The 25,284-nt window shown below is 44.2% G+C and overlaps 1 protein-coding gene across 2 annotated transcripts in view; it reads left to right on the forward strand.

Annotated features, from left to right (window-relative positions):
* The window catches only part of LOC107043809 (tetratricopeptide repeat protein 7B), a gene marked incomplete at its 5' end in the record, with an annotated part of 88,609 nt that overhangs the window by 32,427 nt on the left and 30,898 nt on the right, over positions 1 to 25,284 (forward strand).

Genomic DNA, 25,284 nt, shown 5'->3' on the forward strand with positions numbered 1-25,284 from the left:
TTAAAGTTTTTCGTTATTTTAATCCCTCTGTTTCGCAGGGGCCATTCGAAAATCGAATAATTTTTTTCTTCGATGGATGATGATATTACTCAACTTCTCCAGGGTATTTCAAAATGGGATAGCTATATGGAGATGAGAAAAAGGAAAAATTCCATGGAAAATTCGATTTTCCGATCATACATGGGACATTCCATGTCAATTTAGCTACCCTGGATTTTTTTGTATTTCGGAATAGAACATTGGCATGTTTACAGTCAACTACGATATGAGTCTAACATTGTTTCAGACTTTTACCCCCATAACTTCACTCTTGTACCTGGCAAACATGCCCAATATCTTTCGCAATAGCGTTACAGTCAGGGCCAATCAGAATGCAGCATTTGTTGACAAATGACAGGCTGGAGGAAGTTTTATTTCGGATATTTCGCACTAACATATATATTTTTTCGGTTATTTCGTACTCACATATGTATTTTTCCGGTCATTTTGAGGTTGCGTAAACGACACTCCTGACCAAAATCTGTACGTGAAAAATAATCCGACAAATACCCCTCGTGTTTCAAAATTATCTGGTATTTCCCTCAAACTTCCCTGCAAAGAAACGATCGTGTCAAGTTTTGCAGGAAAATCCCTCGTACAAGCGCTCGGGATTTTTAAACCTGCAAAACTTGACACTTTTGTTTGTTTGCAACGAAGTTATCGGGAAATACCCGATAATTTTGAAGCACTCGGGGTATTACTACTGAATAAAAATTGAAAGCCAACGATAGCTCGGTCGGTAGGGCGAGCGATTTCTGATCCGATGATTTGGGTTCGAAACCCAATGGGTGTCGATCGGGTTTCGAACTCCGAGAAATCAAACGTTGTCCGTATTTCTTTGGGAAATGACTTTGGGATTTCTGTACACAAACATTGGACAATGGATACAAAAAATGGAAGCGCAATGAAATCAAAGGTGCCGAATGGAGGTGAGAATAAACAACCGATTTCTCGGAATTCAGTTTCCATACGAGCCATAGAGTCGCCTCAATAATAACCGTTTGATTAGTCCTCATCACACACTTGAGTGTTGAACATCTCACACGTTTCATTACAGTATCGTTAACAGAAATTCTCCGACAGTTATTCTCCTGTATTTATTCTCCATCAACTTTAATCAAGGTAAGTGATGGTATAAAATATTTCAGTAGTGAAGTTGTAAACTCAATCGATCGTTATTATTATTTTTTTCCTTTTTTTGAATGATCAGAACTGTTTTTAATTCCTATTCCACAAGATGCCGCATGCCGAAAGACGTGCAAATCCAATGCGAGTTCCTAGGGAGAAAGGTCACAGTGGAAAAGACCTGCGTTCAATCTCAGAAAGACTACGACCGATATTTCCATTCTTGCCAGCAAATGCAAAACTATGTAGCTCCGGTAGGAAAAGAGCTTTGACTTACATTCCTGGATCACTACCCTCTGAATCTTCATCGAATCGGGAAGTCTCTTCATCATCATCAAATGTTCCAGCCGATCGTTCGTCCAATGCCACACCATTTCTAGTAGACATTTCTACGAGCAATATCGCAGGGAGTTCTTTGAGATCAGGTAATTCCTTTCATTCAATTGATCCTGATGGGGATGTGATTTTCAACGAAGCTTCAGAGGAGTACGGTGCTCCAACAGCAGATGATGATTCAGAGACAGAGCACCACAGGAACATTCCAGCAAGTTTTCGTTTTCCACGAGAATTGGAATTGGAAGAATGTTGGATGGACTCAAGCAAAAATTCAATACGATGACAGAATATTCTGAACGTATTCAACTCTTGACTATTGCTCCATCTTCATGGAGTGAGCGAAAGGTGAGCCGTGAATTTGGTACGACAACGTACATGGCTATGAGAGCAAAACAACTGCGAGAACAGAGAGGAATATTTGCTTCAACAGTTGCGAAGGCTGGGAAATCATTGCCCAAAGCGACAGTTGAAAAGGTCCGGAGTTTTTATGAAAGTAATAGTCGTATGATGCCAGGGATGAAGGATAAAGTATCAGTTAGATTCAACGACGTGAAAATAATGCAGAAGCGGATGGTCCTCGAGAACTTGAATGATCTTCATGAGAAATATAAAATTGCTCATCCAGAGTCTCCGGTGGGATTCAGCATGTTTGCGGAATTGAGGCCGAAACACTGTGTATTGGCAGGAGCGAGTGGTACGCACGTGGTATGTGTCTGTACCTATCATCAAAATTGTAAGCTGATGTTGGATGCAATCAACATTTCTACTCTTACTAAAAACTCATCATGTCCCCTTACCGACTATAAAGACTATCTTACAAGACTCATGTGCCCTAATCCAACGCCTGAATGCCACTTAGATGAGTGTAAAAACTGTCCCGGAGTTGAAGGATTATTGCTCGAGCTGAAAGAACTCCTCCACGATGCTGTGATTGAAACTGTAGAATTCAGGACTTGGCAATCTGTGGATAGAACAACATTACAGACCTAGAGACTTCCAGTGTATGAATTTGTTGATGTACTTTGTGAGAGATTGAAAGTATTGAAATCTCATCATTTTATTGCCATACAACAAAACGCTTTCGTGAAAGAATGAGAGGAATTGAATTGAGGGGGAAATTCTAGTGCAGGCCGATTTTTTGGAGAATTATTCTTTCGTAGCTCAAGACGCTGCTCAATCGTTCCATTACAACAATGATCAATGCACTGTCCATCCTGTGGTGTATTATTATCGCCACGGCAATGATATTCGACATAGAAGTCTAGTCCTCCTGTCTGACAGTCTCGTTCACGATACTACTGCAGTTCATTTAATGCAACAGATTCTGATACGACACATAAAACAAGTCTGTGCTGTCGTAAACAAATTGATCCATGTTACAGATGGTGCTGGACAGCACTATAAGAATCGATATAACATTGCTAATCTTTTGTTGTATAAAAATGATTTTGGAGTTGAAGCAGAGGCGCACTATCATGCGACCGCGCATGGAAAGACGGCATACGATGGCGTAGGCGCAGTCTTGAAGAGGGAAGCAAGACGAAGAAGTCTGAAAATTACTAATGGTGAACCTATTCTCACTCCAGATGGTCTGTTCCAGTGGGCAAAGAATAATTTCAAGGATCTCGATGTGTTTTTCTACACTAAACAGGAACACGAGGATATGAAAGAACGGTTGAAAACAAGATTCGACAGTGCAAAGGCGATTCCAGCTATACAAAAAAATCACGGTTTCATTCCTGTGGGAGAAAAGGAATTATTGATTAAGAGATATTCTTCCGCGACTACGGGAGTTTTTCCAAAGGCGAAGAAACGAAATGGACGACGTACATTAAGATAGCCATTGTGATTAAGAAAAGTTGGATTTCAAATTGCCTTTGCTCTATAATTTAATGTTTATTTTTCAAATTGCAAACTTAAAACAGACATATACTCCATGTTAATCTAAAAACTCATCAAATATTTGGTACTTTGCGAATTCTCATTGTCGTTTACGTAAGTAGAGCTGTTAATAATCAATAAATTTAACTTTTTTCTATAAAAAACATTTTTTATCCATCACTACTTATGCATTTCATCTGCAAATTATGCCGAAAAATTGCACGTTCATCCTTTCCTGAGGCATTCATCATTTTTCAGGAACAAAATTCGGAAAATCTAATTTTTCATGAGAAAAAAAATTTTCTCTCATCTCCATATGGCTATCCCATTTTGAAATACNGGAAAATCTAATTTTTCATGAGAAAAAAAATTTTCTCTCATCTCCATATGGCTATCCCATTTTGACATACTCCGAAAAAGTTGAGTAATATCATTATCCATCAAAGAAAAAAAAATTATTCAATTTTCGAATGGCCCCTGCATAACAGGAGGATTTAAAAAACAAAAAACTTAAAAAATGACTCATTATTCTTCCTTGTGGTACTGTCGTATTTTTATTCCAAAAGTATATGAAAAAACGAAAAAAATCTTTTTTTATTTTATTATTTATTTATTTGGATATTGCTTCTAAGGAGGACCAAGCTGCTCAGATAGCAAGGGGGTTACAGAGAATTAGTGGGGGAAGTAGTACATTTCGATCATTTTTTTTTATTTTTTTTAACAAATAGTACAAAATAAAGTAGTAAACATAGGCGTGTCTGTTGTGTAAATTAAGATGTCAGTATAATAAAGACGATAATACAAGCTTAATAGGGAACTTGAGCTTAACATGAAAACTAAAATAACATCGAGTAAACAAAAGAGATCCATCGTAATAATTAGAATATTTGCTCTCGTAGAGTGAAACAATTTCTGGCGAAATAAAAAATCGATTTCAAAATTTTTTGATCGTCAATGCAAAGGATCTTGGCAACAACAGTCTCATCGGTATCCAACGAGGAGCGTTTATTAAGAAGGTGGGCAATGTAGTAACTCCTGAAACCAGAATAAAGTGGACAGTGTAAAAAGATATGTACCACAGTTTCATATTGGTAGACTCCAAGAGAAAGGTAATGGGAACAGAGTTGGGATGGAAAGATCTTGGATCTGTTGTCTTTTAGGCTGAAAGAACAAAAGTGGATATTGGCGAGACGGAGTTGGGCAATTAACTTTTTGAGGGGAAGAGGGAGACGAAGACGAAGGTAGGAAGGAAGGGGGTCGGTGAGGGATCTTTGAATGTGAAGTTGGGAGGACTGGGAACTCAGGTAACTCTGGTAGTCTAAGTTACGTAAGTACAGCTCGAAGCTGGTGAAGATCTCTGGAGTACGACGAGTCCATTCAGTAGGGTCCATATTCTCAGTTAGGTCCTCGGCACCGTTTTGCATCAGGAAGTGCTTCATGTGGGAGAACCAATTGTAGGCAGAAGGAGCATCGATGGTCTTAGCCAGTTCGAGTGACCTCATCATGCAGATCTTTGGTAGACGGTTATCGCCCAATTTTAGGATTCCGATGTACCATTTCCAGATTTGATACATGGCCCTGTAGGCCAGATGAATCGACGACGTCTCCATTCTGACTGCCCAGTTGGAGGTATTTCTGGGGAGTGATAGCAGGCGTTTCAGGAAGTCAAATAATGAATGGCTCATCGGGTCGAGGTGGGTAGAGATCCCTATAAAACTCATTCCAGACGTTGACCGGGAGACCAGCATTCCTCAAGCCTAGTCTCGGTCTACATCTCAAGACTGCTGCCCAGAATATTGAGGGAAAAGAGAGATTTGCAAGACCATCTGTTAACTGACGTTCATGGGCCGTTCTCTTGGCTGAAGTGACTGCGTTGAATCTTTTTTTGGCAAAAATGAGGGCAGCCTTGTCTTCGGGGGCAAATTTGGAAGAAAAGCGGGCTCTTGAGGCTGCTTTGAGTTGAAGTTTGAGCGACGAGCACTCCCCATCGAACCATAGTTTATGGATTGTGGTTGCCAGGCCAGAAAGACCAGCCCTGGGATGAGATTTAGCAGAGAAGATCAGGCCAGACTGCTCAGCTGCTGTCCAAATAGCACCAACGATTTGGGAATGAAGAATTTCAGGGTTGACGAGGCAATGAGGAGATGGAGCGTAAACCTGGGTCTCCAACACAGCCTGAAATTTCTGAAGTTTCTCAGCTTTCCAGACAATCTTAGGGTGGAGCATGTCAATGAAGAGAAGACAACTGGGGGAGGGGGAGGGGAATGTGAGGACCTGCACCAGAGGCTGAGGATGAGGGGGAAGTGGTCGGAGGACGTGATGTCTGGTATAACTCTCAAGTCCCTGATGCGATCCAGCCTGGTAGCTGAACACCATATAGTGTCATTCACTGATTCGCCAAATTTCCAGTAAGTAAAATTAGCTGGAGAGTCGCTGGGAGTCCTATCATTAACGATTGCGAGACCAGAGGCAGCCATAAAGTCCAGGGTGGGGGAGCACCTCTCGTTTAGAACCACATCGAGATTGACCATCGTGCAGGTTAGGCTGGTTCCTTCAAAGAAACTCTCGTCGACATCAGTCACCCTCCCAACTCTTGCATTCCAATCACCGCCAATAATGAAGGGAAGACCGTCGTGGGATACCTCGAGCTCGTTAACGGTCTCTTGAAGCATCATAAGAGCGTACCGGTAGTTGAATTCACGTGCAGAGGGGAAATAGACTAGTCCCAGAATAAAAATTGCGTCAGAGCAGTAAACCTTGGAGAAAATCCACCAGTGCGATGATTCGAGCAATTCCAGCTTGATGGATTTCTTAGCAGCCAGGAGTAGACCTCCACTGCCTCTCCATCGAGATTTATCCTTAGTAGCGTCAGACCAGAAACAGTTAAAATCATCGAGAAATTTGGGGCATGGCATGGGGGGCTTCAGCTTCATGGTTTCGGAGATACAGATGATGTCAGCCAAATTTGAAGAGATGAGATCGTCCAGGTGGGAGAAGCCAGTCACGTTCCAGAAGGCTATGGTCAAACCGACAAGTTTTATTTCTTCTTGAGGCCGAAGAGGCTGGGTATGGGAAAATTTACAGATGCTGGGAGGGTAGGGTGTGGAAGGGTGGGATGAGCTAGGGGGATCTGAGGAGCGGGCTGGTGCAGGTGAGGGGTAGAATCCAGCTCCATATTGCAGGGGTTTGATGAGTTGGTTGGGTTGGATGCGTTGGAAGCGTTGACTCTGGCAGGTTTCAGATCATTGCATTTTTTGTCCCAGATGTATTTAGAGCCATTCACAAATAGGGTCTGGTAACCAATCTTAACTGAATGACCCTGAAGCTTGAGAGCCTTTGCCTGATCTCTGATCCTCTTGTCGATACCTCTCTCTCGGTTGGTCAAGTCTCTGTTTATGTAAATGTTCGTGAGGCGATGGCTCTTTTTGGCCTCCCAGATGACTAGTTTGGCTTCGAAAGAGACCAGTTCTGCTTGGATTAACGGGGTAGGGCCTCGGGAACTGATAATTTTGGCAGAAACTACATTCTTCTCAACGCTCAGAGTACTTGCCAGAAAATTATTTACCTGTTCCTTAATATTACCTCCATTTACCTTCAGACCAGAGATGATGATGTTGTTTTTCTTCGCCTGCTTCTCCAAATCCTCCAGTTTGTCTTCAACTTCTGAGGGGAGGTGACCACTGGCACCAGGAGCATTTGCAGAATTAACTGGAGCCTTCAATGAAATCATCTCCTCTTCCAGTAATTTGTACTTGTCTTCGAGATGGACCTGGACATTATTTATCTCGGTGGAAAGTTGGGTTTTAAGAAGGTTGAGTTTTTCCCCTTGCAGTTTCGAGTGCTCGTTGATGAGATTTTCCATCTCCTTGAATTTCGTCTCATTTTGGCTCTTCAGCGCAGTGAAACCAGAGGGTAAAACAGGGCCTCGAATCCCGCCTTTTCTAGCGGATTATTATTATTTTTTTTTATTTTGTGACAGATAACATAACCTTTCTGGGTTTATGAGGACAGAAAAAGCCAAAAATTCGTAATAAAATGTGGGCCGGCAACTCAAATTTATATCTCAGAATGCCCAGGGAACTTTTCTGCCATATATGAATCGATAGATGTAAATTTCTAAGAGATTTATAACTGAAAATTAAAGATTCATTCTCCGCGAAATAATAGAATAATGCGAACAATCTGAAAAAAAAATCCAATTTGTGGGCAAATATTGAGTGATTATAGTAGCTCCATGTATCAGATAACTATTAGAAGTGTTGGAGTTTATCAACGACGCCCAACGAATGATTTATCGTTGGATTTCTACTAAAAAACCATTAAATTTGTCAATTTTATTGTTTCTTCAATATGAGGCAGGCAAAAAATGAAAGTTTTCTTCGCGTTATTCTATAGAAAAAAATGAAATAAAATGTGATGATTTTTTTGAAAGCTGTATCTTTATCTAATCATGTTAAAATGAATTTTTGAAAAGTGAATTTTTTCTTTTTCAATAGAAATTTGAAAAAGAGGTTTTTTTGCGATAAAACTGGCAGGAATGCAAATAACAATCTGAAAATTTGCATGCAGGCATATTTTATCATGATAACCAACATGAAAAATTGACGATTCAAAATTCGGCGGGGGCATTTACACTACACTTATTCCGCTAGACTCTTTGACTCTATAAAACCCGAGAATATCCTCATATTCTCGGGTTTTATAGAAAGTTCGAGAAAATTCTGTAAGGTTTTTCTAAAAATTCGATCAAATTCTTGCATCTTCGAGGAAATTTTAGAAATGTCTAGGGAATACAAAGAGCTTCTACCGATAAAAACTCCTGCACTGTAAAAATCTCTGATTGTTACAAAATTCGACCCTCAAAATATATGACCCTCTACACATTTGTGCCTGTCATAGTATCAAACGCTGCCATAATATGAAGCAGAAAAGAACATAATTTCATGATAGATGACTTCTTAAGGGGAGACTACTGTGAGTTTCCAAAATCGTTGGTTATTGGAGTGAGACTTTTCATACGTTGAAGACCGATTATATAGATCTCAAAACGAGTAATTAGTGCAAAAAAAAATTTTTTTTATTGTTCGTTTGCCCGAAAACGCTTAAAATGCTAAAAACAGTCCAGGGCCTCCAATTTTTTAGGTACAAAAGATTTTTGTTTTCAAAATGTGTGGAACAACAGTTACGAACCAGCTTTTGAAATTCGACTCCTACACAGCTGATTATGTTTTTTTTTCATATAGAAAAATTCACTATTTGTGTAAAAAAATACAAAAAAAGCAAATTTTGCCATGTGAGAGGTGAATTAAAAAAAACTAGCTCGTAATTGTTATTCCACATATTTTTCCGAAAATTTTGAAAAAAAAAATTTAATATTAACAGAGGCCCTGGAATGTTTTGGCATTTTAAGCGTTTTCGGGCAAACGAACAATAAAAAAATTTTTTTTTTGCACTAATTATTGGTTGTCAGATCTATATAATCGATCTTCAACGTGTGAAAAGTCTCACCCCAATAACCCATCACTTTTAAAACTCACAGTAGTCTCCCCTTAAGTCATCTAGATTTGAAAGTCACAAATCGAATGACGATGTTTCATTTGTGACAAAAACTATCTTCAGATAAGTTGCTCTATGGCAAAATGTATTGTGAATTGAATCGATCAGCCCAAAATTTTATATACTAGCGTAACTTAGCACTAATGACTATTACCTAAAATTTAGGATTCTACTCAGAGATAAAAAAAAATAGAAAAATGCGAATATCTCGAAAACTGTGTATGAACGGTTATTTTGATTAATGTCGATAAAGAACATCGAGAAGAGTATTTTGAAACTAAAATTTCAATCCGACCAGTAGTTAGGAGATATTGACCAAAACATATTTTCACAAAAATTTGAATATCTTCGAAACTACTCGTCCGATGTCACCCCTCTACAATACCCGCCTGTAGTATCGTAAGAGTTACAATCATAGCAAATTTCAGCTTTCTGTCTCAATTTTTTCGGAAGTTATCGTGCCTAAACCGATTTTATGACAAAAATAAAAAATACCGGTTACTACTAAGTTATCCCTGGTTAAGTAGAAATATTATGACTCGATTTGATAGATATTATCATAAGGAATATTTGGAGGTAAAAAAAATCAATTCAGTCATAAGGAACACAGATTTTGAAGAAATTGCTCTATCTCAAAAACTACTTGACCGATTGAGCTGAAATTTCGCCCAGATGTGCTCCCAAAGAATGCCAATTATTTCACAAAATTTTGGAGTTTTAGCATCGACTTTACTCTTTTTTTCGTGAAGATTTATAAACAAATTCCGAAAACTCCGCACACACACACTGATATACACACACATTTTCTAAAAACATCACATCTTGACGTTTCATGGCATTCTATACCATTTCCAAGCAAAATTAGAAGATCGTAAAAAAGCACGATTACAAAGCTTCCATTCGCAAACAAAAATAACAGGTAATCGGAACATATTCTTTTTATCAGTCGCATTGCTTTTTGCAATGAGCATGATTATGAAAAATTAATTGAAAAAAGAAATATTCAATCTGGCAGGGAAAAGGCCATAAAGAAAGGTCCATCAACACCCCGGCCGCAAGCGCTAGTGACCGTGATGCTAGTTTTACAAAGAGCTTCTAGACATTTCGAGAAAATTCAGGACCTTTCTAGAAATTTCGAGGGAATTCAAGGAGTTTCTAGAAATTCCGAGATAATCGAGAAGTTTCTAGAAAATTCATGGGAACTCGAGAGAATGTAAGCCACTTCTACAAATTTCGTGAGAATTCAGGGATTTTCCTGAACTTTCGAGGGAATCGAAGTACTTTCTAGAAATTTCAAAGGAACTCAGGAAATTTATGTAAAATTAGAGGGAATGCTAGGAGTTTCTAGAAATTTCCAGGGAATTCGAGAAGTTTATAAAAATTTCGAAGAAATTCAAATAATTTCTAGAAACTACGAGAAAATTTAAGGAGTATCTAGAAATTGCGAAGGGATGGGGCATTTTGACGAGATCGAGAGAATAAAAAACGAATTTTCCAAGCAGATTGTCCTGGTCCCAACATACAGACCAGGTTTCGCGCTCAGGTTAGAGTTTGGATTAAGACACTTAGCGGTAAGAGCTCTCGAGCTCATAATTAACTGGGTCATCAGAGTGCTTCAGATAGAACCGAACCGACACTCACGTATCTGCTGCAATCGCCTTTCCATCAGAAAGGCTTTTTTTCTGCTTGATAAGCAGTTTCATATCATAAAATACAATTGGCTTTCTAAACTGAGATCAATTCTCGGTGAGATCGATTTAAAGTATCTACGTATGTGTTCAAATCCACATGTATGGGCTGAAAGCAAAGGAAAACTACTGGCTAGGTTTGCTAATAACTTGAAAGCTCAAGATTTCATAAGATACTCGGATAGGCATTCAATGCAACTGAATATTCTTCGTAATAGCTCTGATAAAACAGCTAGATATCTCTTGTTAGGCTGCCCAATGGTATTCACGCGTATTGTTGCGCAAATAAGACTAGCAAATGTTCACGTGTTTAAATTGCTTTTTAAGAATTAAATTTTTCGATGAAATCCATCTGAACTTTGTAAATTATGTAAGTTTGAAATGGAGAATATGCAGCACTTCTTAGTTAGATGTCTTTACGAAGAGTCGCTTTGACCGCTTCAGCGTCCACTACGGATCGCTGATTAAAGCCAAGATACCTATACGACTTCTCGGCGCCAAGATGTCCAATGACGCCACCAGCTGCACCTCTTCCCTCCCGTCCCCAACCTTCCCCCTGTTCATGTGGAAAACTGCGCACTTGTCCAACCCAAAACTCATCCCGACTGCTCGTGATTACATCGCAACAACATCAAGCTGGAGCTTGAGTTGCCGCTCTCCTGAGGCAAATGACTTCAGGTCATCCATATAAAATATATGGCTAACCTGATGATTCCTGTCGCCAGGTCTCCGCGCTTGGTACCCACCAACACCACGTAATGCAACAGACAGGGGCATCAGCGAGATGCAGAACAAGAGAGGACTCAAGGTGTCACCTTGAAACACTCCTCTCTTGAATTGCACCAACCCTGAAGTAAGGCGACCGTCACCAGATGTTATGGTGAAGCGCGTCCTCCAAAACGGTGCAAGATCTCTAAGGCATCTCACTATATTGTCTTCTGCCGCACGACACTCCAACAGCGGAAAGATGAGCTGATGACTCGTTCTATCAAATGCCTTACGATAGTCGACCCAGGCCACTGACAGGTGACGACGATACTGCATCGAATCCCGCAATACGCAGCTATCGACCAGTAAACTCTCCTTACAACCGGACAGCGACCGCTTCGCCCCACGTTGTTCATAAATCTGCTGCCACACTGGTTGTACGTCGTGCAAGATACGCTCATTCAAGACCCCCGTGAAGAGCTTGTAGAACATATTGAGGCACGTGATTGGTCGATAATTCGCCGGGTCAGACAAGTCTCGCTTCTTCGGAAGCAACACAGTTCTCCCCTCCACCAACCACCCAGGAAGCGACCCACTACCATCGATGAACGACGTGAATATCCGAGCCAGATGGCTATGAACAGCGGTAAACCTCTTCCACCAAAAGGCGTTGATGCCATCGTAACCCGGAGCGGCATGGTTCTTCATGCTCCGTAGCGCAACTTGAATTTCCTTTTGAGTGACTGGGGTGAATTTCGCGCGCTGCCGATGATGTACTTGACAAAACGCGCGAAATTCTCTCAGGGCTGGAGTTTCCGCCACGAGATGAGGAACTTGACCGTAAAGTCCCCCTCCAAAATTCCTCAACTTGCTCTACTGAAGGCATCCTGTCGGGCGCAGGCGTTGGTGAATCGAACCAGCGATTGGGATCAGAGTGGAAGACAGAATTGTCAACTACCCGACGCAACCGCTTCTCTAGGGACTGTTTTGCAGCCCCTAAAACGCGTACTTTCTCGACAAATCTCTCCTTGATAATAAGGAGGACTGCCTTATTCAGTGTGTGATGATGATAACGCAAGTTCGCAGATATTTTGCGAATGCCTGACGTAAAACGCCGACCACTCACGATGAAATCAATCACACACTGAATTTGCGACGCCTGCTTCCGAGCCTCCTTGATCTTCCCCTGAAGCTGTTCGATACGCCTTCTCGTCTTTACCTCAAACGCCCCTATTCTAGGGTCTTGCGGCTTCAGACGAAGCGCTGCATCATATACAGCCCAATTCAGGTCGAGCAAGTCAACATCCGCGGGAAGCCCTGCAGTCAATGCCTCATTCTCCAATGTCAACTGTTCAGGCAGTTATCAGGCATTATCATATGCGCATACTCGAGGTGCATCATACACCACAAGTCTCGCATCCTCGCCATGTATCCTCGCTGCGCCGGCTCACTGTCAACCCAGCATTGCATGAGGTCCTCCTTGAGCTACTCCGACCACCTAATCCTTCTGACAGCCAGGTCGTTATCATTGGATCCAGATCTGCGGCCACTCCCAACTGATCCATGGTCCCCATCCGAGAGGGACCGGTTGTGGGGGGCTCTGCCGCGATTCGATGTTGGAACCGGGTATTGGAAGCTAAGGGTGGTTAACCCGCAACTAATACGGCTATTACAGCAGGATGGGCCACCCCCACACCTCATGAGGATTTCGAAAAGAATCCACCATGATGGCTTGGAGGATACATACTATCCTGCTGGGCGATGGGCTCGCCAACTTCCCCACGCCAAATTAGGTCCCGGGTTTAAATCGCGGTCTGGACTATCCATTTTTTTCAGTAAATATTTCTTGTTAATTCATATTGAGAATAATCACGGATCCCCTCCTACCTCATCCAAATCCTATCCAACTAATTTCCTATGAAGTCACAAAGATGTGGAACGCTATATAAATTCCCTTCTTTAATGAAAGATATTATTATTATTATTATTATTATTATTATTATTATTATTATTCATATTATTAATATTATTATTATTATTTTTTTACTCGTAAATGAGATCGCTGAACGATCCTTGAGAGTTCTCACTTCACCTCGAAGACCGCCCAGCAAGCTAAGCGATGCAAACACTTCTTAATCGCTCTGCAATAGTGCTCCCTCTAACCAGAGGGTGAGCTCTATTGCAGTCCAGAATCATACTACCTAAGTAGACGGAGGGACCCGAGGATGACTGCCTTCTGCATCTGGCCAGCCAAACTGAAGGCTTGACGCCTACAGGCCGGGATGGTTTTAAGCGCAGATATGAATGACTCCTTCATTCCCCTAAGAGAGCCAATGGTAAGGACAACCAACTTCACATTAAATCCTCTGTTTATTTGACGTAGCTCAAACAGGAGTGATTGGTATTTGAGCCGTTTCTCCTCTTCTTTCACTGTGATGTTGCTCAATGACATAGAACTCAATGACATAGATGATTTTGTCATCAAAATCGAAGAGGACGATGTCAGGTTTCGTCGCAACGATAGGCCTGACAGTCGCGAACGAGAAGTTCCAGTAAATCTTACACCTCTTGTTCACGACAACGGACTCAATATCTCCTGGAGCACACGGCAGCAGTGGTGTTCTGTCTATCCCATAAGAGTGCCGCACATGGAAATGCAGGACTCTCAAAGCCACATTATGTCGATGGATATAGCTCGTGATGGCATATGTCGGGCAAGCCGATAAAAGATGCATCAGAGTTTCCAGGGACTGCTTGCAAGCCCGACATCGAATGTCTTGAACTTGCAACCCCATGACACGACTTCGATAGACTAGGGTTTTTATTACAGCATCCTGGCAGGCGCAAATGAAACCCTCAGTTTCGGACATCAAGCCAGCTGACTTCAAGAAACAGAATGTCAGCTGGACGGAGAGACCCTGCTCTTCCACATAGCGGAAGAATACGCCATGCATGGGCCTATCAACGTGCTGGCGGAACAAAGTGGACTGCTCCGCCGTCTTGATGATCGGTCTACGCCGAGATTTGGCCATGAAGGCTAATGAATCACCAGCCAACTGACCATCTCGGCCACGACAAAATTCCAAACCAAGGGACGCCGCTGCGGTATCTGCTGCCTTATATAGGAAGGCTTGAACCCCAAGCAGCTCATGATCATGCACGAACTCCAAGTGCAGATCCAAACCATTCATAACGTCACAAGCTAAACCGAAAACTAGACGATCATGTAGAGCCTCCAAACTAAGAAGTCCTCGTCCCCCACTCTCCCGTGGAAAATATAACGGCGGGCTCGAAGAGCGTGGATGGAGACTTCTGCGGATATTCATCAGCTTGTGGGTATCTCTGTCCAGCTGCTTCAGTTCACCTCTACTCCATTTGAGAACTCCAAAGGAGTAGAAAAGCACCGGGACAGCGAACATGTTCGACGCGGCGACTTTATTCTTCCCGGAAAGTTCGGATTTTCAAACTTTCCCCAGCCGCCGCCGGTACTCTCCGCAAAGAATCTCCCTGACTGCCTCAGCATCCAATACGAAACGCTGATTGAAGCCAAGATATCGATATGACTCTTCGGCGCCAAGATGATGTATGACGCTTCCATCCACAAGCTGAAGATCACCCATTTCGTCACTGACTTTGCCTCTCTTTAGATGGAAAACGGCGCACTTGTCCAACCCAAATCTCATGACAACTCCACGTGAATACACTGCGACAACGTCAAGCAGATGCTTGAGCTGTCGTTCCCCTGAGGCGAATAACTTCAGATCATCCATGTAAAATACATGGCTAACCTGGTGCCTCCTATCGCCAGGTCTCCCAGCTTAATATCCCCTAACACGACGCAGCGCAACAGAGAGCGGCATCAGTGAGATGAAGAACAGAAGAGGACTCAGGGTGTCACCCTGGAAAACTCCTCTCTTGAATTGCACCAACCCTGAAGTCAGCTTCCCCTCACCAGATGTTATAGTGAAGTGCGTCCTCCAGAGAGGCCCAAGGTATTTAATGCATCTCACTATGTTGTCTTCTACCGCAAGGCACTCGAGGATCATGAAAATGAGCTCATGGCTCGTGCTATCAAATACCTTGCGATGGTCGACCCAGGCCACCGACAGATTGCGATGGTACTGCAATGAATCGCGCAATACGTGGCGATCGGCCAGTAAACCTTCCTTGCAACCTGACAGTCCCCTCTTCGCTCCTCGTTGTTCGTGAATCTGCTGCCACACTGGCTGTATATTATGGAGGATATGCTCATTCAAGATACCGGTGAAGAGCTTATATAGTGTATTCAGACACGTGATCGGGCCGATGATTCGCCGGGTCAGTCAAGTCTCCCTTCTTCGGGATCAGCACAGTCCTCCCCTCCACCAACCATTCAGGAACAGACTCACCGCCATCGAGGAACGCCGTGAATATTCGAGCCAGATGAACATGCACAGAGGTAAACCTCTTCCACCAAAAGGCGTTAATACCGTCAGGACCCGGAGCGGCGTGGTTCTTCATACCTCGCAAAGCAGATCGAACCTCGTCCTGAGTGACTCGCGAAAATTCCACGCGCTGCCGGTGGTGTTTTTGACAAAACACGCGAAATTCCCGAAGGGCTGGAGTCTCCACCATGAGATTAGGGACTTGACCATACAGATCTCCCCAGAACTCTTCAACTCGCTCAACCGAAGGCATCTTCGCCGACGCAGGCGTAGGCGGCTCGAACCAGCGACTGGGATCAGAATGGAAGACAGAATTGTCTACCACCCGACGCAACCGCTGTTCCAGAGACCGCTTCATGATCCCCAGAACACGCACCCTCTCAACAAACCTCTCCTTAATCAAGAGGAGGACTGCTTTATTCAGTGTGTGATGGTGGTACCGCAAATTCGCGGATATTTTACGAATACGCGCCGTAAAAGGCTTACCACCGATGATGAAGTCAATCACACACTGAATGCGCGACGCCTGCTTCCTAGCCTCATCGACTTTCCCTTGGAGCTGTGCAATGCGCCTTCGCGTTTTCACCTCAAATGACCCTTTACTTGCAGTGTTGCCAGGTCCGAACGACGACAATCCTCAGATGGCGACACCAATATTTCCTCAAAAATCTTCAAATCATTTCCGCGCAAATTTCCTCAAATATCTCCATTTTTCAAACCATTTTGCTCAAATTTTCCCCATATTTTGGGAATTTTCAAGATGAACGACGGCGCCACAAGTTGCCCGGAGGGTCACAAGGGTCAAAACTGTCATAAAGATTACAACGATGAGAAGTGTAAAACAGGTTAGGAGTTTCACAACGGCAATCCAATTGAGAAATTTTTTTTTTCTTGTTTTGAAACGTTTATATTATAGTAAAATAATCCCTACATTCTATAACTTTTTTTGTATAACTAAAAATAGAGTAAAATTAGTCAACACGGTTGTACGCCCAGACATATCTGTCGAATAATGCAAAAACACAACTTCATATCATTTTCCTTATACGATAATACTATCTCACATACGAAATTCATTCATAGTGCACTTGTGATCGTTCTACCGCTAAATCTTACTTCACTTATCGTATTTAAGTACACTTGGGAATACTCTTCGTTTGCGTTATGTGTAGACTAAAGAATGAGAATTTCATTAAGTTTTGTGACTCTAAAAGTCTTCATTACGCTTTGGAATACTTTTTGGTAAAGTTCTATCTAAATTATAGAATTAGTATTGTACCGAGATTTATGATTCTAAAGCCCATAAAAAGTGTAAGAATGGCCATCATCTACTTCAGGTAATTATCATTCAGGCTTCTCCAGTCAAATCAGCATCGATTTTCCTCGTGGATTTGTACATGTCATTGTTATGCAGAGCCAACACCTCTTTTGACACTTAATACTCGAAGCAGCAATCATCTCCCAGAAGCGTCTTTGTGTGCACAATCCCAGAAACAGATTCTGTAGCAAGGCGGTTACGAATCTTATTCTTGTTGCGATTAATGACGGAAAAAAGATGTTCAACAGCAGCTGTCCCTTTTGGCAGGATCATAAGCGTTTTCATGAAATCCAAAAGTGTGCCATATTTTAACTCACTATCCCCATGATGAATTTTCTCCAAGGCCATCCAGAATTTCACAAAATCGGTGCAATCTGTAGTCTTTACGTACGGATCGTTACGAAATAATCGCCACTCATACTCCAATCAATCAATATCAGACTGTTGGTGTGCAAATTCCAAAACCAGAGGTATTATACTTGCTGGGCGCTGCTCCTTCAAATAGACAGAATCAACTAGCTTCATCAGTAAATTACTTGAGTTCTGAGGCTTCAAGCGAAGAGCCGCATCATACACAGCCCAGTTCAGATCGAGCAAGTTAATATCCCGAGGAAGGACTGCGGCCAGACCCGAATTCTCAATGGCCAGATCTTCAGGCCGGAGACGGAACTTCCCTGTGACTCTCTCTCGTCTTGCCCCTATATCACGCGAGGACCCCTGAGGCTCCTCATGGCTCTGTTGGGTCGGCTGCTCTGACTGTATATCCTCACTCCTCTGAGATACTACAAGAGGAGGAGGATCCATCAGCCCCCTCATTATTATTATTATTATTATTATTATTATTATTAACTTCCTGGCAGGGAAGTTATTGTAATGGCCCCGAAAATCAAAAATCGATTTTTCATCAAATCTCCATGTTTCAAGGTCTTTTCGATGTTCCTAGACAATTTTAAACAAAATGTCTGTGTGTGTTTTTTTTTTTTTTTTTTTGGGTTCACGAACGGAAAAATGCTCTTTACGCACTAACACACTTCAGACGGGTGGTGTCTGAAGTGTAGTGTCTGAGTCGGTCAGGTCTAGATGGTAGCGACCACGAGCAAGTATCTGCTCGGCGAATGTGCAACCCATACGGACTAAAAAACCAAACATGACCCTAGTAATCTTTGACCTTTCCTTCCCCTCGCGGCACCACCGTTAAGTATTACTTCGCGAGGGAGGTCTCAGCTGTTTGCTCTTCCTCATTTCAACCTTATGTACGTCCTCCCAGTCTACGAAGATGTTGGGTGTAGATAGGAGGTTCCAATGCACCACAGGTTTTCCGCCTGTGGTGCAGTCATGCGCTCGCGTTCTTCTTTCCTGAGCTCTTTTATGACTACAGCCGCAAAGTGACTCGTTGCATCCCAAGCTGCCTGCGAAGCTAATAGAACATCCATTAGGTTTTCAGGCAGTACTTCCATTTTCAGTGTAGACACCCAGATATGTCAACACATGCTTCGCATCTTCATCCACTTCCGGGCAGGTCGGACATTTCGAGGAATCTTCATGCTTGAATTGATGAAGGTACGCTCTAAAGCATCCGTGCCCAGAAAGCATCTGCGTCAGGTAGTAGTTGACCTCCCCGTGTCCGCGATTTAGCCAGACATCCACTTTAGGGATCAGGCGGTGAGTCCATCTCCCCTTGGTGGAGTTGTCCCACTTCAGCTGCCATCGCCTTAGGCTGTTTCGCCTTTCTTCAGACGTCAACTCCTCGGGACTCAGCACTTCGGATCTTCTACGGTGATACAGAGCTTTCCGCTCCTCAGCCAAAATCTCTATCGGCAACATTCCTGCGATGACACACACTGCGTCCTCAGAAACCGTCCGATATGCACTTGCGACTCTAAGGGCACTGAGTCGATAGACTGGTCCGATCTTACGTCGTGCTTCCTGTAGTTGTAGGACAGTTCCCCAGATGGGGATGGCATATGTGAGCACGGAAGTAATCACTGAGGACAGTAGTGCTCGTCTCCTCTGCTTGGGTCCCCCGATGTTTGGCATGAGGCGTGATAAGGTGGATCTCACACCAGATGCCTTCGTCCCCACGTGCTCAGCTTGCTGCTTGAAATTCAGTCGTGCATCGATCATCACCCCCAGGTATCGGATGAATGGCTGGGAGGTGATTTCACAAGACCCGACTTGCAGCGTGATCGTCTCGATCTTCTTCCTGCTGGTGATCAATACGGCTTCCGTCTTCTGTTCCGCTAGGCTCAGTCCAACAGAATCCATCCAGCAGCGGATCGTCTCGAACGTTATGCTGAAAACACGCTTCATGTCCTCCAGGTGTTTCCTGATGATGACCACAGCCACGTCGTCTGCAAATGCCACAAGCTTAGTCCGCGAGGGCAGTTTCAGCTTCAGCAGCCCGTCGTACATGATGTTCCACAGGAGGGGACCCAGGACTGAACCTTGGGGTACTCCTCCTGTCACTTTGTACTTCTTAGGCCCAGTCTCGGTATCATACATGAGGACCCTTTTGCTGAAATAGCTACTGACCATCCTCCGCAAGTAGCCCGGCACGTCCAGTTTGGCAAGAGCCTCCATGATGCAGTCCCACCTAGCTGAATTGAAGGCGTTCTTGATGTCCAGAGTCACCACCAAGCAATACTCCTTAGTGCCATTCAACCATCGTTCCCCTTCAATCGCTTTCCTAGCGGTTTCGACGACAAGGTTGATGGCATCAAGTGTGGACCGGCTTTTCCGAAAACCATATTGATTCCCAGCAAGCGCGGGTTCCACGGCAGCTTCTATCCTCTGGTGGATGATACGCTCGAGAATCTTGCCAGCAGTATCGAGCATGCAGAGGGGACGGTAAGATGAAGGTTCGTCCGGTGGTTTATTCCCTTTTGGGAGCAGTACCAACCTCTGCTGCTTCCACATGGCAGGAAAGATGCCCTCTCTGAGGCACTCGTTGTAAACATCCAGGAACTGCTCTGGCATCGTGTTAATGGCCAGCTTCAACGCGATGTTCGGGATTCCGTCCAGCCCTGGAGCTTTGGAGTTTCCCACTCTTTTGCAGGCCTCCATCAGCTCTTCCCTGGTGATCTCCGGGACAATTTCTCCTTCCCATTGTTCAGAGTTGCGGCGAAATTCCGGTTGACTTGGGAACAGCGTCTCCACAATTCTGTTCAGGAGCACCGGACACGATGGTGATGGCATTGATTGACTCTTGAGTCGTGTCATCACCACCCTGTAGGGCCTCCCCCATGGGTCGGTCTCCACCTCGCTAAGGAGCTCGCTCCAGCATTGCCTCTTGCTATGCTTGATGGCTTTGCTGAGCTTTCGCCGTGCCTTCTTGTACTTCATCTCCAACTCCATGAAGTTGGGACTTTTCCTACCACGCTGAGATGACCTCCTGGCTGCGTTGCACTCCTTCCGTAGCACAGCGATGGTCTCATTCCACCAGTACACTGGTGGATGTCGATTCGTGGTCCGCTTTCTCGTCATTGTGGCGTCGCAGGCTTTACTCACCTTCCTCCTGATGCTCTGCGCCTTCGAAGTCGCATCTGTACCAGCGATTGGATGGTCATCTAATGCCACCGCAAATGAGCCTGGGTCGAAAGTGCTCACTCTCCAGCCAACGCTGTTGGTCTTCTTGGCTGTTGATGCGACCTTCTGGTTGGAACATATCTCCCAAAGTATGGCTCGGTGGTCACTAGCCGTATATATATTAGCTACTCTCCATGAGTAATTTCTCTTAGCGAGAGCACCACTCACGAAGGTAAGATCCACAATTGAGCTCGCCTCTCCCCGCATGAAGGTTGGTTCATCTCCTCTGTTCATCAAGATCACGTCCAAAGCGGACATGGCTTCCAGAACAGCTTGACCCTTAGCGTTTGTCACCTTGCTACCCCAGTCAACTGCCCAGGCATTGAAGTCACCAGCTATCATCACGGGAAAGTTGCTTGGCATCCACAGTCAACCTGTCCAGGAAGTCTGTGAACTCATCGATGCTGAGACTCGGTGGGGCATAACAGCTGTAGACATGAATTCCATCGATCTTTGCCTTCACGTAGCCGTTCCTGCTTCCGGTGTCTTGAAAAGGCCTGTTCCCACAAGCCCAGATTACTGCCCCGCCATTGGCATCAGTAACCCAGGATTGGGTGCCGAGGTGTCGGTACGGCTCCGAAATCATAGCCAGATCAATCTTCAGCTCTCGGACCGTTTGCATAAGCAAGTCATGCGCGTCCCCACAGTGGTTGAGGTTGAGCTGTAACACCTTGCAGATCTTCCTCCCCTTATCGCCTTTTGCTGGTGAGCTTCTGGAGTGCCGCGGTATAGGCTGGGCATCTATTGCTACCAGCAACATGAGCACTATTCTCCTTATTGTCTTTGTCAATGCAGAGGGCGCATTGCGGTTCTTTCTCGCAGTCCTTGGCTTTGTGGCCATCCCCTGCACACCTCGTACAGAGCTTCGAGCGATCCACAACGTTCGTGCATTTTGTAGCGAGATGTCCGTATTGCCAACACCTGAAGCACTTGATCGGTCTCTGCACTCTCCGTACCCGGCAGTTGACCCAGCCAATCTTTATCTTCTTCCCGATCTCCTGTTCCCCCAGAATTTTCGTGACAGCAGCTGCCGTGAGTGTCACTGAAGCAGTTTGAGTCCCTCCATAGGCTTTCCGCAGCGATTTTATGGCCTCCAGACCAATCTCGTACTTCTCACCCACTTCTTTCTGAAGAGCAACGAGAACGTCCTCCTTCGATGTCTCTTCATCGAGGTCTTTGATCTCGAGATCTTCCATAGGTTCCTTGCTTAGCACTTCGGCTTCACTTCCTAGGAGTGCGACAATCGCTGATCGTAGCTGGGAGGCTTCATCGGCCTTCATCTTGCTCAGAATAATCAGCATGTCTCCAGTGGTCGTACGTCTGATTCTCTCGACGCAATCACTAGCCTTATCACAAGCACTGTCTTTCTTCACTCGCTTAAGGAGGTCCAAGTAGATCCCCTTCTCCTTGTGTCGAATGATCAGCGCTTTTGGCCTAGCCGCCAACTTCTTCTGAGTCTGCTTCGTGTTCGGGTTTCCCCGTAGCGTCTTAGGAGCCGAGTCACCTTTCTCCCTTCGTCGCTTCCACTTCTGCCAGCCCTGGTCTTCACTGGCTTCATCCTTGTTGAACCTGCCTTGATTGGTCTCGCCCTTGGTTCGCTCGCCTCTAGCACGATCCTTCATGCTAGGTTCATTCCTTTTTGTCCTCTCCTCCTGGCGCAGTGACGTGAGCCGCTCGGGTGGACTTGGGGTCTTATCTTTCTTGGACCTTTTGAGCGAATCGGAATACGTTCCAGGTGATTCCCGATTTCTCTTCTTATTTCCTCCAGTGTCTTTCCGGTTCTGGTCTTGTGACCCTCCTTGCGACCCTGCGTCCTTCATAGTCCGTTCCCTAATCTCAGCATTTTTCAATGCTGGTTTGTCGGATTTCACTTTCTTCGGTGGCACTTGTTCTGGCAGACGTTCATGAAGTTAGTTGCTAAGAAAGTGTTGTTTTTCCAAATTTCTCATTATTTATATCACTCCGATGTTAATATTAACTCTCAATACGTGAAATCTTATCGTATTTCGAGTTAAGAGAAATATTATATGAAAACAAATGCTGAGATCAGTGGTGTACTTCGTCTCTTGAAAATGCAACACATTTCTCATGAACGCGACATCTTTTGATTGACCAAGTTTTTGCGTCTACTTCCGGCATGTACACCGACTGTGTCGAACCGGCGTGTGCTTTNTGTTGAACCTGCCTTGATTGGTCTCGCCCTTGGTTCGCTCGCTTCTAGCACGATCCTTCATGCTAGGTTCATTCCTTTTTGTCCTCTCCTCCTGGCGCAGTGACGTGAGCCGCTCGGGTGGACTTGGGGTCTTATCTTTCTTGGACCTTTTGAGCGAATCGGAATACGTTCCAGGTGATTCCCGATTTCTCTTCTTATTTCCTCCAGTGTCTTTCCGGTTCTGATCTTGTGACCCTCCTTGCGACCCTGCGTCCTTCATAGTCCGTTCCCTAATCTCAGCATTTTTCAATGCTGGTTTGTCGGATTTCACTTTCTTCGGTGGCACTTGTTCTGGCAGACGTTCATGAAGTTAGTTGCTAAGAAAGTGTTGTTTTTCCAAATTTCTCATTATTTATATCACTCCGATGTTAATATTAACTCTCAATACGTGAAATCTTATCGTATTTCGAGTTAAGAGAAATATTATATGAAAACAAATGCTGAGATCAGTGGTGTACTTCGTCTCTTGAAAATGCAACACATTTCTCATGAACGCGACATCTTTTGATTGACCAAGTTTTTGCGTCTACTTCCGGCATGTACACCGACTGTGTCGAACCGGCGTGTGCTTTGATAAAATTATCAAGTGAGAACTGTGTTTACCAAAATGTTGCTTGAGTATGACTTTACGAGCACTGCGGAAATCGATGCTTTCCTCCCTGGCAATGTAATGATGTGAGTATAGTTATGAATATCATGTAATTAAAAACAAGGGTTTCTCATGAACAAATAAACAGAGTATTCAGAGTTGAAAAGGATTCTTTTAGTCGAAATGGGAGGAATAATAATATCGGGAAGTTGTTGGTGCGACCCGTCCGACGGGTCAGACCCACATGAATACATCCGCTACCAACCCACCCGCAATGGGAGCGAGCGCAGCGAGCGACTAACAGCCCAATCCACTAGTTATTATTATTATTATTATTATTATTATTATTATTATTATTATTATTATTATTATCGATGTCGGGCTTGTAGACAGTCCCTGGAAACTCTAACGCATCTTTTATCAGCTTATCTAACGTATGCAATTAAGAGTTATATTCATCGTCATAATGCGGCTTTGAGAGTACTGTATTATCATTTCCGGTACTCCTGTGGAATAGACAGAACGCCGGTGCTGTCCTATGCTCCAGGGGATATTGAGTCCGTCATCCTGAATGAGAGGTGTAACATCTAGTGGAACTTCTCATTCACAGCTGTCACGCTTATCGCTGCAACCAAACCGGACATTGTCCTCTTTGGTTTCGAGGACAAAATTATCTACGTCTTGAGTTCTCGGCTCCGGCTGAAAGCAATATAACAGCTAAAGAAGAGGACAAGCGGCTCAAGTATCAACCCCTCCTCTTTGAGCTATGTCAACTGAACCGAGGCTTCAGAGTGAAATTGGTTGTCCTTATTATTGGCTCTCTGGGGGGAACGAAGCAGTCTTTCATATCTGCACTCGAAATTATCCCGGCATGTAGGCATAATGCCTTCATATTAGCTGGCCAAATGCAGAAGGCTGTCATCCTTGGGTCCCTTCATCTACTTAGGCAGCATGATTCTGGACTGCAGTAGAGCTCATCCTATGGTCAGAGGGAGCAGTATTGCAGAGCGATTAGGAGAAGTTTGCCTGGCGGTCTTCGAGGTGAAGTCGGAGCCTTCGAGGACCGTTCAGTGATCTCATTTACGAGTAAAAAAAAATAATAAAAAGGCGTAGGGAGTGTGGCGAACCCATCGCCCGGCATGTTCGCAATAGCCATGCTGGTGTCGGGCTAACCACCTGGCGGCACGTATACCCGGTTGCGTCATCGAGCCGCGGCAGCCTCCCCCCCCCCCCCCCNCGGCCCCTCTCGGATGCACTGAGAAAAAAATTACTTTTGTCAAGTAAATTAACTAACTACAAGAAAATCCACACATTTCAAATGCAAATATTTATATACACTTGCTTGTGGCAAGTAAACTTACTTGGCAGAAGTAATTTTTTTTTCATTGTGGGGACCGTGGATCAGTTGGCAAGAGTGAACGATCCGGAGCCAACGGTAACAACTCAGCTGTTAGAAGGATTAAGTGGACGGAGGATCTTAAGGAGGACCTGGTGCAATGTTTGCAGGACAGCAAGCCGGCGCAGGCGGAATACATGGCAAGGATGCGAGACTTGTGGTGTGCAATGCACCCTGAGTTTTTGCATTTCACACAACAACATCTGAGTGATCAAGCCACCCGTTTGTGTCGGCAGGGATATGATTTACTGATTGTTCCACGGGGGCTGTTGGATTATCATCCGCCTGAGGTGCCCCCAGAGGGTGATGATTTGCAGCCGGAGGAGCTGACCCAACAGAGAAGTGAGGCCTCTGAGAGAACTAGAGGCAAGAAGGGAGAGAGTCAATGGGAAATTTCGTCTCTGGCGTGAGCAACTGGCATCTGAGA

Source organism: Diachasma alloeum, unplaced genomic scaffold (genome assembly GCF_001412515.2).
Source record: "Diachasma alloeum isolate Michigan unplaced genomic scaffold, Dall2.0 Dall_scaffold_00629, whole genome shotgun sequence".
NCBI classification, from domain to species: domain Eukaryota; kingdom Metazoa; phylum Arthropoda; class Insecta; order Hymenoptera; family Braconidae; genus Diachasma; species Diachasma alloeum.